We start from the raw sequence: 14,531 nt of genomic DNA on the forward strand, positions 1-14,531 counted from the left end.
CGTCCGCCTGTCCTGTGTGGATGGACATGTGGAAATGACAGAATGCCGCTGACGTTGTGCGCTGCTGCGGGAGGCTGTCCAGTAGCGCTGTGCAACTCCTCATTGGTTGTCATTGGGCCCCAGGGGCTACAGTGGCCAATGGTGATGTACGCCGGCGGTGACGGTCCGCACCGACGCAGACGTGACTGCCATTTTCTATCTGTTCACTCACTTGCTACCTGACCTTCAACAGGAGAGGACCTACACTGCAAGTTCTGCTGTGACCTGTGTCTGGAACCTACCATGGCTTGTGTCACTGGGGGAAGGGCCCCTGCCTTCATCGCTGCAGAGTTGGAGAGACTGGTGGATTGGGTCCTATCCCAGTACCAAATGCTGTATGGGCCTCCAGACCAACAGGGGAGTACACTGCGAGCACAATGCAAGGGGCATGGATGCATGGAGTGCTGTGTGTGAGGGCCTTGTGTAGGGGGTTGGTGGAAGGGTTCTGGGCAGCATGATTCATGTATGGTGGGCAATGTCTGTGCGTAAGGGGATGTGAGAGCTATGGTGGGTCATGAGTGCAACAGGCCGGTCGTATGACTGATACCTTTTTCTATGTTTCTTTTCCTTCAGGTCAGCACCCATCAGAAAAGGGGTATATGGCGTGCCATCGTCAAGGACGTGCGGACCCTGGGGGTGTATGGCAGGCGGAGCACCTACTGTTGCAAACGCTGGGAGGACCTGAGACGCTGGGCAAGGAAGACGGCGGAGGCCCAGCTGGGGATGGCCTCCCAACGAGGAAGGGGTACCCGTCGACCCTTGACCCCCCCTTATGGCTCGCATACTGGTGGTGGCCTATCCGGAGCTAGATGGGCACTTAAGGGCATCACAGCAGCCACAAGGGGGTGAGTACTGTTTCCAAATATACTACTTGCGCGTGGTGGGGTGGGCTCCGGGTGGGGGATGTGGGCCTCTGGGTGCCCTTAGGCGAGGCCGGACATTGCAGGGTAGGTCCCATGTTGAGCAGGGGCTGATGAACACCACCTCTGACCAAGCTAGTAGGCATCCACTACTGGGCAGGGGTCTGTGGATGTCAGGTATGTTACTATTGGCATTAGGTATTCATGTCCATGGGCTGGTCACTAGCATTGTGACTGGTAGTGCTTTGCCTAGTGCGTAGGGCTGTTCCCTTTGTGTGTGTGTATGTGTGTCATGTATGCCAACGGTGTTGTTGTTGCTGCCATTGACCAAGAGTATCCGTTGTCTCTTCTCCCCCCTTTTTGTTTTGTCACCCTGTCCTTCTGTGCTTTAGTATCATCTGGCGGAGGAGCAGAGGCACCGGCGATGGAGGGAGCTGCATCCCACAGGGCCCAGGAGGCCAAATCCACTGACAGTGAGGGCACCAGTGGGATGGAGGGCTACTGCAGGTGGGACAGGCTCCAGGGAACCAGCCATCAGTCTGACAGTGTGCCTGCACCAGCTGCCAAAGGGAAGGGCAAGGAGGTACCACCAGCTGCCAAAGGGAAGGGCAATGATGCACCACCAGCTGCCAAGGGGAAGGGTACGGAGGCACCACCAGCTGCCAAGGGGAAGGGCAAGGAGGCACAACCAGCTGCCAAGGGGAAGGGAAAGGATGCACCACCAGCTGCAAAGGGGAAGGGCAAGGAGGCACCACCAGCTGCCAAGGGGAAGGGGAAGGGCAAGGGGCCTGCAACCTGCAGGCAGGAAGGACAGGAGGCCTGATGCTGGACTGATTCTAAGCTCCCACCACCAACCATGGCAGTTCAGCCATCCAAGGCTGCAGGGGACGGGCTGCAGCCTCTCCCCACCACTGGCATCCCTGACACCAGCACCGCCACCAGCACCAGCACCACTGTCAGCAACAGCAGCCCCAGTTAGCAGCCATCCGAGGCTGCAATGGAAGGGCTGGAGCCTCCCCCCACCACTGGCATCCCCGACACCAGCACCGCCACTGCCACTGCCACTACTGAGCAGCTGTCACCACCACGCGCAGTGTATAGTCCTGCCTCCGTGGCATGACATGCAAATCCTGTAGGTGTGACACCGAGGTGAGAGACTGTGACCTTGCCCTCCCCAAGTGCTGCATCACAGGGCACAAGGCCCCCCTCCATAACCAGTGGAAGTAGCCATCCGCTCACCCCCTCCTTCCCAGGATGAAGCACACTGGGTACAAGGCCCCCTCCAGAACCAGTGGAAGTAGCCATCCAATCACCCCCTCCTTGCCAGGATGAAGCACACAGGGCACAAGGCCCCCTCCAGAACCAGTGGAAGAAGCTATCCACCCACTTCCTCCGTGCCAGGATGAAGCACATTGGCCACAAGGCCCCCTCCAGAACCAGTCAAGAAGCCATCCACTTGGCTTTGCACTCCCCAGGACCAAGCAGTGGGCAAACCACCCACTTGAGAGACTGTGGCTTTGCACTCCCCAGGACCAAGCAGTGGGCAAAGCACCCACTTGTGAGACTGTGACCTTGCACTCCCCAGGACCAAGCAGTGGGCAAACCATCCACTTGAGAGACTGTGACCTTGCACTTCCCAGGACATCGCACAGGGCATGTAGCTAGCTCCAGGACCAGTGGTATTTCACCATCTTCCGGCTGAGGTGCCCCCACCTCCCCATCCCCCTGAGGTGCCTGTGTATTTTTTACCTGATGTCTCTGCAGTGTACTCTCTGTGTTGTTGTAGGAGTCAAGTGGGGCCTTGGCCTATGTGATGTGGGCCTGTGGCCCATGTACAGTGAGGACTGGGCAGTGTCCCTCCATTTGTATATATGTAACTACCTTTTGATTTTGTAGCACTATTTTCTACTATTTTATCTTATTACACTCACTTTAATCAATTCCTTTTGTCCTTGCATTATTGCTGAGGGATACGGGGTGAATATTGATGTTATTGTGTCTGGTTGTGTGTATGATGTTGGGGGTGGGGGTGGTGCGTGTGTGTCACTCTCTTTTTCCTCCCCCTCCCTTGTGTGCGAGGCGGCAGTACTCACCGTGGTTGTCTCTGCCGGCGTTTCTGTTCGTAGTGCATGAGGAGGTATACAAGCATGGGGAAGATGTGCGACGCGGGCTCCACAGTGTAGTGGTTCTTCCTTGAGTCTCCAGAGGTGAGTTCTTTGCCCTCTGTTTACTGTGTACTGTTTCCGCTGTGCTTTTGATGTCGTTGGTACCGCCCCGGAAAAAGTGGCAGATAGCCCTGTTGTAATAGTGTGGGCGGTAGATTGTCTTCCGCCTGGCTGTTTGCTGTTACCGCCGCAGTGCTTGTTGCTACCACAGTGTCGGTTGGTGTTTTAAAGTGGCTGTCAGCCTGATCGGTTTCCGCCGTGGTCATAATTCAATTTTTTAACCGCCGGCCTGTTGGCGGTATTACTGCCACATTATCACCGACCGCCAGGGTTGTAATGAGGTCCTTAATGTTTACGTTTCTATGATTGTCATTGTTTGTCATATGTTTTAATGAGAGTTGGGATGATAACTATATTTATTTTAACAATCTGAAATCATTGTTTAGCAGTGGGTTAGTGCACATCGCAGCATTGCTTGGATTTTTGTGTGAGATATTTCTTAGCACTGGGACTGAGCATGTTTATTGGGTATCACAAGGTTGAGTTTCATGCAAACCACAAAATGATTGTTTTCACCTGCAGAGTCCATAGAGGGTTAGCTTAAATCAGCTTGTTTGGAGCTTCTGGTTTCATTCTCTTTGCTCCATATGGCTCAGCCGGTGATCCCAGCGTTCATATAACATTTTTACACTCCAGCAGGTATGAACATTTTATAGCATGCCTGTGAATCTTTTAGGTGCATGTTTGTTTTTTGAGGCACGGTTACTGGTTTGTTTTGTCACTGGTTTATGTTTGAGGCATGATGGTGTACACGTTGGATATTGATTTATTTTTTGGGTTAAAAAGTAGGTGCAGCACTATTATCATTATTTTTATTTAGTCAAGTTTTGTGGTGGTTTATTTTTATTTTGTAGTGTTCGCAATGCAGAGTCAGTTAACATTTCCTACATTCTGTTTCATGTGCAATGCGACAGGGGCATTATTGGCTGCTTATTAGCTTGTTTTTGTTGTTACCCCTGAAGAACGGCTTTCAGCCCAAAATGTATTGGGTTCGTATCAGCTGGGTTATGCAGAATGATTAGTGGATTCCGACATGGTGGGAAGTAAGCTTGGATGGGCAGTCCCATACATTGGAAGATTGGATACATGTTGACTTCATATTGACACAGTGAAGATTGGAGAAAGAATAAAAAGACTGGATCATTTGGCCTGAACTGGCTTCTGTGTGGATTCTGTTTTCAGCAGTGTACCTTGATATCTAGGTATCTAGGTGTTTCATGCATACCAGCGTTTCACTTTCTATTACACCTATGCCAATATAGCTTGTACAGTGTTTGGGTGGAAGTGCCCATTGGACTTGTTTTGTGTGCTGTGGTTAGCTGATTGCATCATGTGTGTCATCATGTGTGCATGCAGTATCTAGTCAAAGATTGTCATTTCACTATCACATTGGCTAAACACTTCTTGTGTAGAAGCCTAATTATTCAGCACCCATTCAGGATACAAACGACCGTTAGCCAGCTCTTCTAGATAAACATAATGAATTTATTAGAGATAGAATAGAAAGACATGTACATGGAGGATGCTCTGTACTAGTGTACACTCGAGCAGCCTAATACAAGGAATTAATACACGATCTTTTATAGTATTAAACCACAAACATAATTCAACGTCTTATTGGTTCTTTGGCTTTGACGTATGACTACTTCTCCATTATGGCTGAGGTCGTTTTTCCTATCATACCATATATAGTAACAAAAAGCATAGAAAAGGATTTTACACAAGGTGGCCTACGTGCCTAATATCACATGGTCCATCTTGTGACTGAACTTGAGAACATCACGTACTCAGACTGGTACTTTCCAGAAGGGAGATTGCTTCAGCTAGCATGCAATGACGATGATATTTCATGATGTCTGTTCAGAGGGCAAGCCTTGCAACATAATGCGTTCCTAGCAGTAGCGAATTACACTTGTAGGCCTCTTTACTTAATGATAAGCCTGTGCAGAGATTGTCATTGTGTATCACAGGGGCCACTAGGCATAGCATACCTAAGAACTGTAAAATGCGATTCCACATTCCGCCCTCTGATACTCAATGACAAATCTAAGGGTCATGGTGTATTGCTCTCATTTATTCCTCTTGTTTGTCGCTGTTGTCATCCTTATAACTTTTTCTTTGATAATGTGTGTGTTTCTGGTGACAGTTTTATTATTTTTTTTTTTTCAAGAGTAGGGCCAGGAAGGATGGACAAACTGGTATGAGCACACATATCGTTATCAGTGCCACGATCCCTATCGCTAGTACCTCTACCGACCAAGTACCCCAACCCCTGAACCATGCTGCTATTCGATCCAGCATTCCTCTGACATCTGTCCCATCTGCCACTTTCCCAGCTCCTTCTTCTACCTTTTTTTATATCCTCTATTTCCTTTCTTATATTCCCCACGTTGGTGTCCTCTTCCTGCGCACCCTGCCAAGTGTTCTCTTTTCCCCCTTCTGTAATTCTGTTCTATGCGCCATTTTTGGTAGCACGAATGCTAGGTAGCAGGTACCTTGCCAACCTGCTGGCAATTTAAAAAAATGCAGATGTCCCACATATAATAAATATTCCTTTGGGAGGTGTCAGGCCTATGGACAAGCCTGTTGTGTCATTTCTTTTGTAGTCCGGGCTCAATGTTGTATTGCAAATACTATGTCCCACATCAATTCCGTTTTTGCTAGTGTCTGCGTTACCTCTTGAGCGTTTGAAACACCATGGTGCCTTTATTTCTGTATCCATGGCCAGGCATGGTATTCGTTGTTCTGAGCCATGATCCCTTTCAGTGTAACCATTCCCTCTTTCTGTTGTAAATGCATTCAATAAATTCTCTTCTTCTTTCTTCGGGTTCTAATCTCCTACACTTCTTTCTTCTACTTCTATCTTCTTCCTTCAATTTATTTTACACTCTTTCTACCAATTTTCCTTGCATATCACCTACATAAGGTTCATCTTCCAAACCATACTCATCCCTTTTTCTCCTCATTTCTCCTTTGTTTATATTTTCTCTTATTCTCTCCTTTTTTTCTTTTCCCTGTTCTCATTCCTTTTAAATTTCCCCCTAACATATTATCTAATATGTTACATGCCATGAATTCTGTGAGGGGCATCTAAGTGTAATTTCTTTTCTCCTGGCTAGTGGTCGGTAGGTGGGTACATATATAACAATCAGACACATTTGCTAGGTCTTTGTACATTGATACCATTTGCACAAATGTATTGTCCTTATAATCTTCTCAATCTTCTTTCCGTTTTGTATATTTCACCCATTTTGTTTTATCCTCCACCCTCTCATGTTATTTTGAGATATTGTTGTTCTCACCACCTGTTGTTCTTTCACCTTGGCCATTTTTGGGGATGTAGTGTTCCTGGTCGAGCCATGGAATATGTATGTCGTCTTTATATACTATCAGGATTGTTGTTAGTACTATAGCTGCTACTGGGGTGAGTAATGCTGTGACCACCACGGGCCACTTCTTCTGCTCCTTTTTCTTACGTTGTAATCTTAAATCCATGTCGCCTTATAGGGTGTGGTCGGATGTGGCTAGCACTTGAAACCAGTTCTATTGGTATGTAACCTTTGGTACTTCCTTATTCCTGTAGGAGTGCCACACGAGTAGTCTATTCCTTCTGTATATTTTCGGGGCAACGTTGAATGCTATTTGACACTTGTAGTTATGCAGAGTACAAAGGGATGAATCCCAGTGTCCAGTTCTAAGGGAGTTGGGTGCGATAGTCCCGAGGGATGGCCCTTTTGTCCTATTTTTGCTATATTCCTAATGGAAGAGGCACCTCCCAATGGGGCTACAAACCGCACTGATCCTAGTGACCAGCCGCTTCCGTAGGACTGGGATCTGTACCTCTTGGCGCAAATGTTTCTAGCGGACTTTTAGTATTCTGTTCATTTATATCCTGATGTCTTTAATACTTAAGTGGCCTTTCTTGACTCTCCGACTCCTGTGGAGTATAGCACGAGCAGTTCTGAAAGAATACCCTGGTGTCTTGAGGACCCGCTTGCACCCTCCGACTCCTGTGGGGTTGCAGCACGAGCAGTCCAAGAACAATCCTCTGGTGTACTGGGGAACCCGCTTACACTCTCCGACTCCTGTGGGAGTGTAGCACGAGCAGTTCCGTCAGTGTTGACTGGTGGCGCTTGTTGAACAACGGTTGTACCGCTGTGGTGAAGGTGGCATTACTCTCATCGGCAACTTTGTTGGCGGCTGGTCGTCCTTTGGTCCAGCGGCCTTCTTGGTGTGTGAGGTATGGACCCAGGATGTGATGCCCTCACACTTGACTGCTGTGGCTGTTGTCAACAGGACTTGGTATGGTCCCCTCCACCAGGGTTGAAGGCAGTGACGTCTGGTGTGGCCTTTACCCACACCCAGTCTCCAGGATGCAGTTGTGTTCCGGTGGTGTACCTTCTTGGTGTAATAGCTGTGGATCCAGGAGTTCATTCCCTCCTACTTTTCAGGAGACCCAAGCCCAATCTCCCTGTTGGAGATCATGTCCAGGTAGTGCTGTCCAGCCAGGAAGGGCCTGCAGCACCTAATGCTGAAGGTAAGGCAAACTGCTGTCAAAATGTCTTATCAGATAATAACTTCTCAGCACCAGACATGTTCATAGGCCAGTCAAACAGTATCTCAGTCGGTGCTCACTTTGACAACTTTGTCAAGGGTGCCTTTCTTGATCAAGGAAGCAAGCGGTAGTGCATCAATCTAGAACCGCTCAGCAGATGCACAAAATCTTATAAAGGGACATATCTGACTTGTTTATGGGGTAACTAGCACACTCTTAAACTCAAATAAACACTAAAAAAATAAATAACAATTACACTCAGTAACAGTGGAATATTCACACAAACTATTTCACCAAACAAATGGTGATCCAAAGGTCAGGCGAAAACACATGTTACACTGGTATACAGCCAGTAAAAAAAATTTAACATAGCATTTTATCCTATTATTCTATTTCAACATCCAGAATATCTGCATCAATGCTGGAAGGGTTGGGACTTTGCAAGCATCACCGCCATCAGAAGTCACTTCCCCTTTCTCGTACAAGTGTGATGTTCTGAAATGCTGATGTTCCTTTAAGATATTATATTTATTTTATTTATTTATATTTGGCACCCTCATCATCAGAGGTATATTACTCATAGCTGTATTGCAGTACTACATAGCACATCCTAAGGTAGTAATAACTCTATCCTAATATAGGTATTTTCAATACCAAAAACCAGTTTGGAGAATATTTAGTTGCAATCTACCAACACATGAAGGCAATCCATGTCACTGCGCTCATTTAAGATGTACCACGTAAGACTCCCATTAATTATGAAAACATAAAACGTAACATAGACAGACGGATACAGAAACCACATCTTCTCGTCCATGTTCTGAAACCTAGGAAAAAACATGGATAGAAAAATACTCCTCCAGCCGCCAATTATATTCACATATATATTATATTAAAATTAACTTCTAACATTCAGCTCTACATTTATTTTACATTTCTACTTGGAACGTCATGGTAACATATCGCAACAATCCGTGGCTTTGCCCTTGGAGTCATGCCCAGAGTCTGTGGTTTTCAGAAATGGGGAAGGTAATCTTAACTGCTACAATTTAATATAGGGACGGGACCTGGCAGATAAATGCATAAAATAAAATACCATAAAAATAAAACACATTTGTGACAAATGTGCTGCATTTGTTTTTTTTGTTTTTTCATTCATTGCCCTTTTGACACCCTGGTTGCACTCACATGACTTCAACATACTACATGTACTGCAGATGTTTAAACATCCACTTGTGTTATTTTCTTTTAGCCTCTCATTAAGTGAAATCGATCATTCACTAACACGTCATGTGTAATCATTATTACTGCACTAATGTGTTTATTTTAAATATCAATACACCTTAGTAGAAATTTGCTATTACATCATTAACTCACTCTACACCCCAACAACAACCCACATTTTTATATATCTGTTATTTCCTTATATTATTTACAATTCATCACATTTAACACTTCTTTTAATTTCTATATCTCTTCTTTCATTGAACATGACTAAATTATTAGTATGTACTCTATAGAGCTATGAAGAAATACACAACCAGGGGTATGGAACTACCGTAAACAAATGCCCAGCACAATTCTTCCAGAATGCTCTCTCATCAGATGCAAATATCTGCAGAAGCTCGAAAGCAAAATGTTGTTATTCCTTGCTTTCAAAATACCTTCACAAACAATGTAACTAGGAAAGAAACATTCTGTTAAACTACCATGATATTTTAGGTGTCATTTCTTTGAAGCATCATTTAGTAAAATGTGCGGATGCATGGTGGTATTTCCAACATTTATATTCATAACAGGAAAAATCAATGTAACCTTTTCATCAAAGTTACACATTGCCATAGTAGTTCCTGGCATGAACAAAACTACTTTGTGCCAAAACTACTTTGTGCCAATATTCTTCGTATGGAAGAGCAGAATGGTGTCACTACCACTGAAGCCAGTCAATAAACAGAGAGACAGAATTCAAATAACAAAAGATCTGTGATAACCAGTTTATGGCAGAAAATCACAAAGTGCACCCATGGTATCTGTTCCTGCATTAGTGCAGATTTACAGCTTTTATACATGAGCTAGCATTTAATGAGGCAGACCAGGAAATCGAACTCCTAGACAATATTTGTAAACACCATTTTAGCAGGAGGAAAATATGCATGTCTTTTTACAGGACAAGTAGACTGATGACACAAACTGTCCCATGGACAATTTAGACATTTTATAAAACTGTACAGTAACTAAAGAATCTCTGTGACAAAAGCAGTAACCCACTGTGCCATCCACATAAAATACTGTTTTTTTTTTCATGATACACATCCTTTGCAGCCTGCATATTAACCATCTTCACTATCTTTCAGTCAGAAATGCCACTGTTCAAAACTCTCATTCCTCCCCAGCAGGTACATTAATCACTGGAGTTATCTTGACGCTTTTATTTTCGCTGTAAAATGCTCTTTGCAGTGCTTTTAAAGCCATTAACAAGTAATAAAGTCTGAATTTTGTGTCTTATTACGTGTGATAATTTAACAATTAAACTTAAATTTTCTACAGTGTGTAAGCATGGTACAGCCATCCCTTGTCTACTTGCAAACTTTTCCCATACTCAGTCTAGCGCCAAATGATAGTGTAGTAATTGGAGTAGTGGTCACATATTTCAGGCCAGTGTATCGCCTTCTTACAATCCTCCCACAAATCTCATGGTACAATAATGCTAAACAATCTATCCAGATCCTTCCAAAGCAGCCCTTCCCACTGCTGTTATTCTGTTTAATTACATTTTTATGTACGTCGAGAGACTGTGTTTTGTGATCTCCAGCTGTGTGTTTGTATTGCTGAGCACCTCCTTCCACATCTTGATGTTATGGATTGTGTGATGTGCATACATGGACATATCCCATAGTAAATTGTGTGATCCCTCTCGCCCCTTGCCAATAAATTTTTCCATTTAATTTGATATCTGTTCGTACTTCTGTTCATGTTTTCTAATTGCGTTAGCCACTTCCTCTTTACCCTGGCTATGGAATAACTGTCTAATTCTTTCACAAGGTCTCTTACGTTTTGCTTTTATTTTTCACTTCCTCATCCATCAAACGCCATTCCAGGGTGCGGCTTTCACGTTCCGTCTCTGCCTGCTGTTGTAGAGGCAGCTCAGAGTGTTTGGTCCCTGCTGTGGTGCCCTCACGCTGTAGTGTATTTCCCAAATGTCTTCAAACAAAATCGATATTTTGTTCCTGTGACTGTGCACTTGTCACAGGAAGAGAGCTTGACAAGCCCTTATTATCTCTCTTTTTTTTTTTTTTTCTTCGTCCTCCAATCTTCCCTGCCCTTGTCAGCCCCCCCCCCATGTGGAGGAAACCATTCTTCAGTTCAGTTTATTTATTTCTCTTTTTTTTTTTTATCCTCCACATACAGGACAGCCCCACATTCAATGCACATCCCATATGCAACTAGCATGTAGGCAACATTGTAAAGCACCACACATGTCCGCAAAGCTACAGAAACACTACTGTCATTTTCCTTGCAAAGTCAAAGTCTAAGTACAGTAGTGCCTATAGGCCTTCTTTCGCCTCTATTTGGTACGCTGGACTGTCCTTGGGGCTATGTTGATGTGTCTATAGTTTGCCTTTACTAAGAGGGTTCCTCGTTACTGTCTTACCCTAGCCTTGTGTTACATAACACGAAGACAATTATAATCGTTCCAGAAAACAGTAGGATGTCGGTGTATTTTTTTTCTTTTTACACCGCTCATACCCCATGACACAGAAGGGGTAACAATGGGTATATTCACACACGCAGCCTCTCTTTGCCAGCCGCAATTATTCATTAGTAAAAGCAGGAAGCAAGCCGGTCTGCATCCATCCCACAATTTCAGCCAGCCATGTCCACCTTAGCTCACACAAAGTTAGAAATCAGACAGTACCCAAGGTGCTAGTGACGGCGTCCACACTGGCGTCCTTTGGGGTGAATCAAGAGATGACAGAATAGTCAGGAGGGACAGGGTGCGGCTGTATGATATTGGAAGCTGGACCAGATACTTGGCTAGTGACACACAGATAATGCAATAGCGGTGAACAAGTCAAGCAACCACATGTGACGGCAGATCCATAGACAAGGGTCACAGTACAATTAGCCCTGTGGGGTGATCCTACTCCCACCCCTTGTATCAATATGTAGTGAGTGCAGGGGGGGTTTGTACTGTGTGATTTTTGCATATTAAATCAGTCAATGGTCATAAAAATCTGTATTATGTCTCCCAGGAGTCCACCCACCTAGTCTTAAATTTTCTAAAAATTCTTATCCTAAATCGCAAATGCATGAAGTCAAAATAAATCACAGTACACCACCTTGTTGTCAACCCTTCCTTCATCAATCAAAAACCACTTTCGCACACACACGTATTTATATCTCAAAAACCACTTTCAGACACACACACGTATTTATAGCTCAAAAACCACTTTCGCACACACACGGATTTATACCTCAAAAACCACTTTCGCACACACACGGATTTATACCTCAAAAAACACTTTTACACACACATGGATTTATACCTCAAAAACCACTTTCACACACACACACGTAATCAAACCAGCATCTATAGTTTACACCATTTCACATGAGTAGCCGATAGTTCAATATGCCATAAGCATTGTTCAAAAAGCTTCAATATCACAGGAAACAGAGAACATAACAATTCTTTAACACTACAAACAGAGCCTGCCTGCTCCACTGGAATGAACCACTATCATCCAGTTACTGGAATGAACCACTATCACTCCTATAAACACAAGGATGCTGACATCACCTGCCAGTTCCTCTTAAATGTACACATAGAACCTGGAACGGACCACTACCATCCCACATCTGGGCAACGCCCTTTTAACTTGGTGCCTACAACACCCTCTCTATTCCTCGGACATCTTTTTTTAACAGTAACAAGCTACATGAAATACAGGAAGCTATTCTAAGTATACAGCTGCAGCGCAGGGAAGAAGGAAATGGTGTAATACAATGGAAGGACCAAATTAACACAGAATGCTAGCAGCCTGCGGACGGCTATAGATAACTAACTGAATGTTTTCACGAGTTGCATTATCGGAGCCCGCAACAGAAGACAACAGAGGAAGAAATGCCCTTGGCATGCCACCGGAGACAGAGAAATAAAAAGATGTCATTACAAAAAGCTGGCTAAGGGGTACGGCAAATAGAAATATTAACCATAAATGCATAACCACTCTATGCAGGAAACATATTAACAAAACACCCCCAGTTACCTCCCTGTTTCGCAATATTTACACCGAAAACACAGTAGAGCAAACAGCGAGAGCAGGACCACGAAGCAGCAATAGATACTCACGACAGCTCCAGCCTCTGTCGCAGGAGGGGCCCTGTCCAATGGGTCAGCTGTCGCCCCAACTGAAACAGGAGCCGGGCTGAAGGAAGCCATTCGCTGAACGAGACCGCAATTCTTCCATTCTCCACCAAATGTAGAAGCCTAATTATTCAGCACCCTTTCAGGATACAAACGACCGTTAGCCAGCTCTTCTAGATAAACATAATGAATTTATTAGGGATAGAATAGAAAGACATGTACATGGAGGATGCTCTGTACTAGTGTACACTCGAGCAGCCTAATACAAGGAAGTAATACACAATCTTTTATAGTATTAAACCACAAACATAATTCAACGTCTTATTGGTTCTTTGGCTTTGACGTATGACTACTTCTCCATTATGGCTGAGGTCGTTTTTCCTATCATACCATATAAAGTAACAAAAAGCATAGAAAAGGATTTTACACAAGGTGGCCTACGTGCCTAATATCACATGGTCCATCTTGTGACTGAACTTGAGAACATCACGTACTCAGACTGGTACTTTCCAGAAGGGAGATTGCTTCAGCTAGCATGCAATGACAATGATATTTCATGATGTCTGTTCAGAGGGCAAGCCTTGCAACATAATGCGTTCCTAGCAGTAGCGAATTACATTTGTAGGCCTCTTTACTTAATGATAAGCCTGTGCAGAGATTGTCATTGTGTATCACAGGGGCCACTAGGCATAGCATACCTAAGAACTGTAAAATGCGATTCCACACTTGTATGACCGGTATGTGGCTGCAGATGTCTTTCATCATTGCAGGCCACAGTGCCTGTGCCACAACACTGACATATGTTTGTGTGTTGCCACCAAATGGATGGGGATTGGATTATGAAGAGCCTGGGATCAGGGACTCCTGGATTGCTATTTGTCTGTATCTTGGATAATGTAATGTTGGATTACTTTAGTGTGGTATGTGATAAGGTACATGCTGGTGACCTCATCCACTTTATATTTGACTATTTTACATTACATTGTCTGACAAATCCCTTCCTTCCATGGTCTGCTTGGGCTGCACCTTAGGATGTGTACTTTGATTGTGTATGAGTTATACATTTGTGTTTCTAAAAGTCCATTCATATAGACAGCCTATGTGCTGTACCCTGGAATAACATTTTTATTCTTACCAGACACAGGTACTAATATGTGTGTCTGTAGTGGTTGTGATCCTGAGCATGACACTGCGTACCTGTAACATATCCCTGCTTGCACTAGTAGCTAGTGTCTTCATCATATGGTTCACATGGTCTTATATACATGGTCTTACATACATACCAAATGTGGAAATTAAACAAGCAGTCAATGACTTTGTGATAGGTGAATTTATTATAATGGTAATGCAGCAAATAACATTTGGACAGAAAGGAACAAAAATTAAAAGTGAAGGGGTCCGTCAAGCTGAAAGAAATAATTGAAGTAGATGCCATACCATTGGGGGTCCAAAGTTCAGAGTACTCCACCCATCGGAACTCGTAG

Source organism: Pleurodeles waltl, chromosome 4_2 (assembly GCF_031143425.1).
Source record: "Pleurodeles waltl isolate 20211129_DDA chromosome 4_2, aPleWal1.hap1.20221129, whole genome shotgun sequence".
In the NCBI taxonomy this organism is placed as follows: domain Eukaryota; kingdom Metazoa; phylum Chordata; class Amphibia; order Caudata; family Salamandridae; genus Pleurodeles; species Pleurodeles waltl.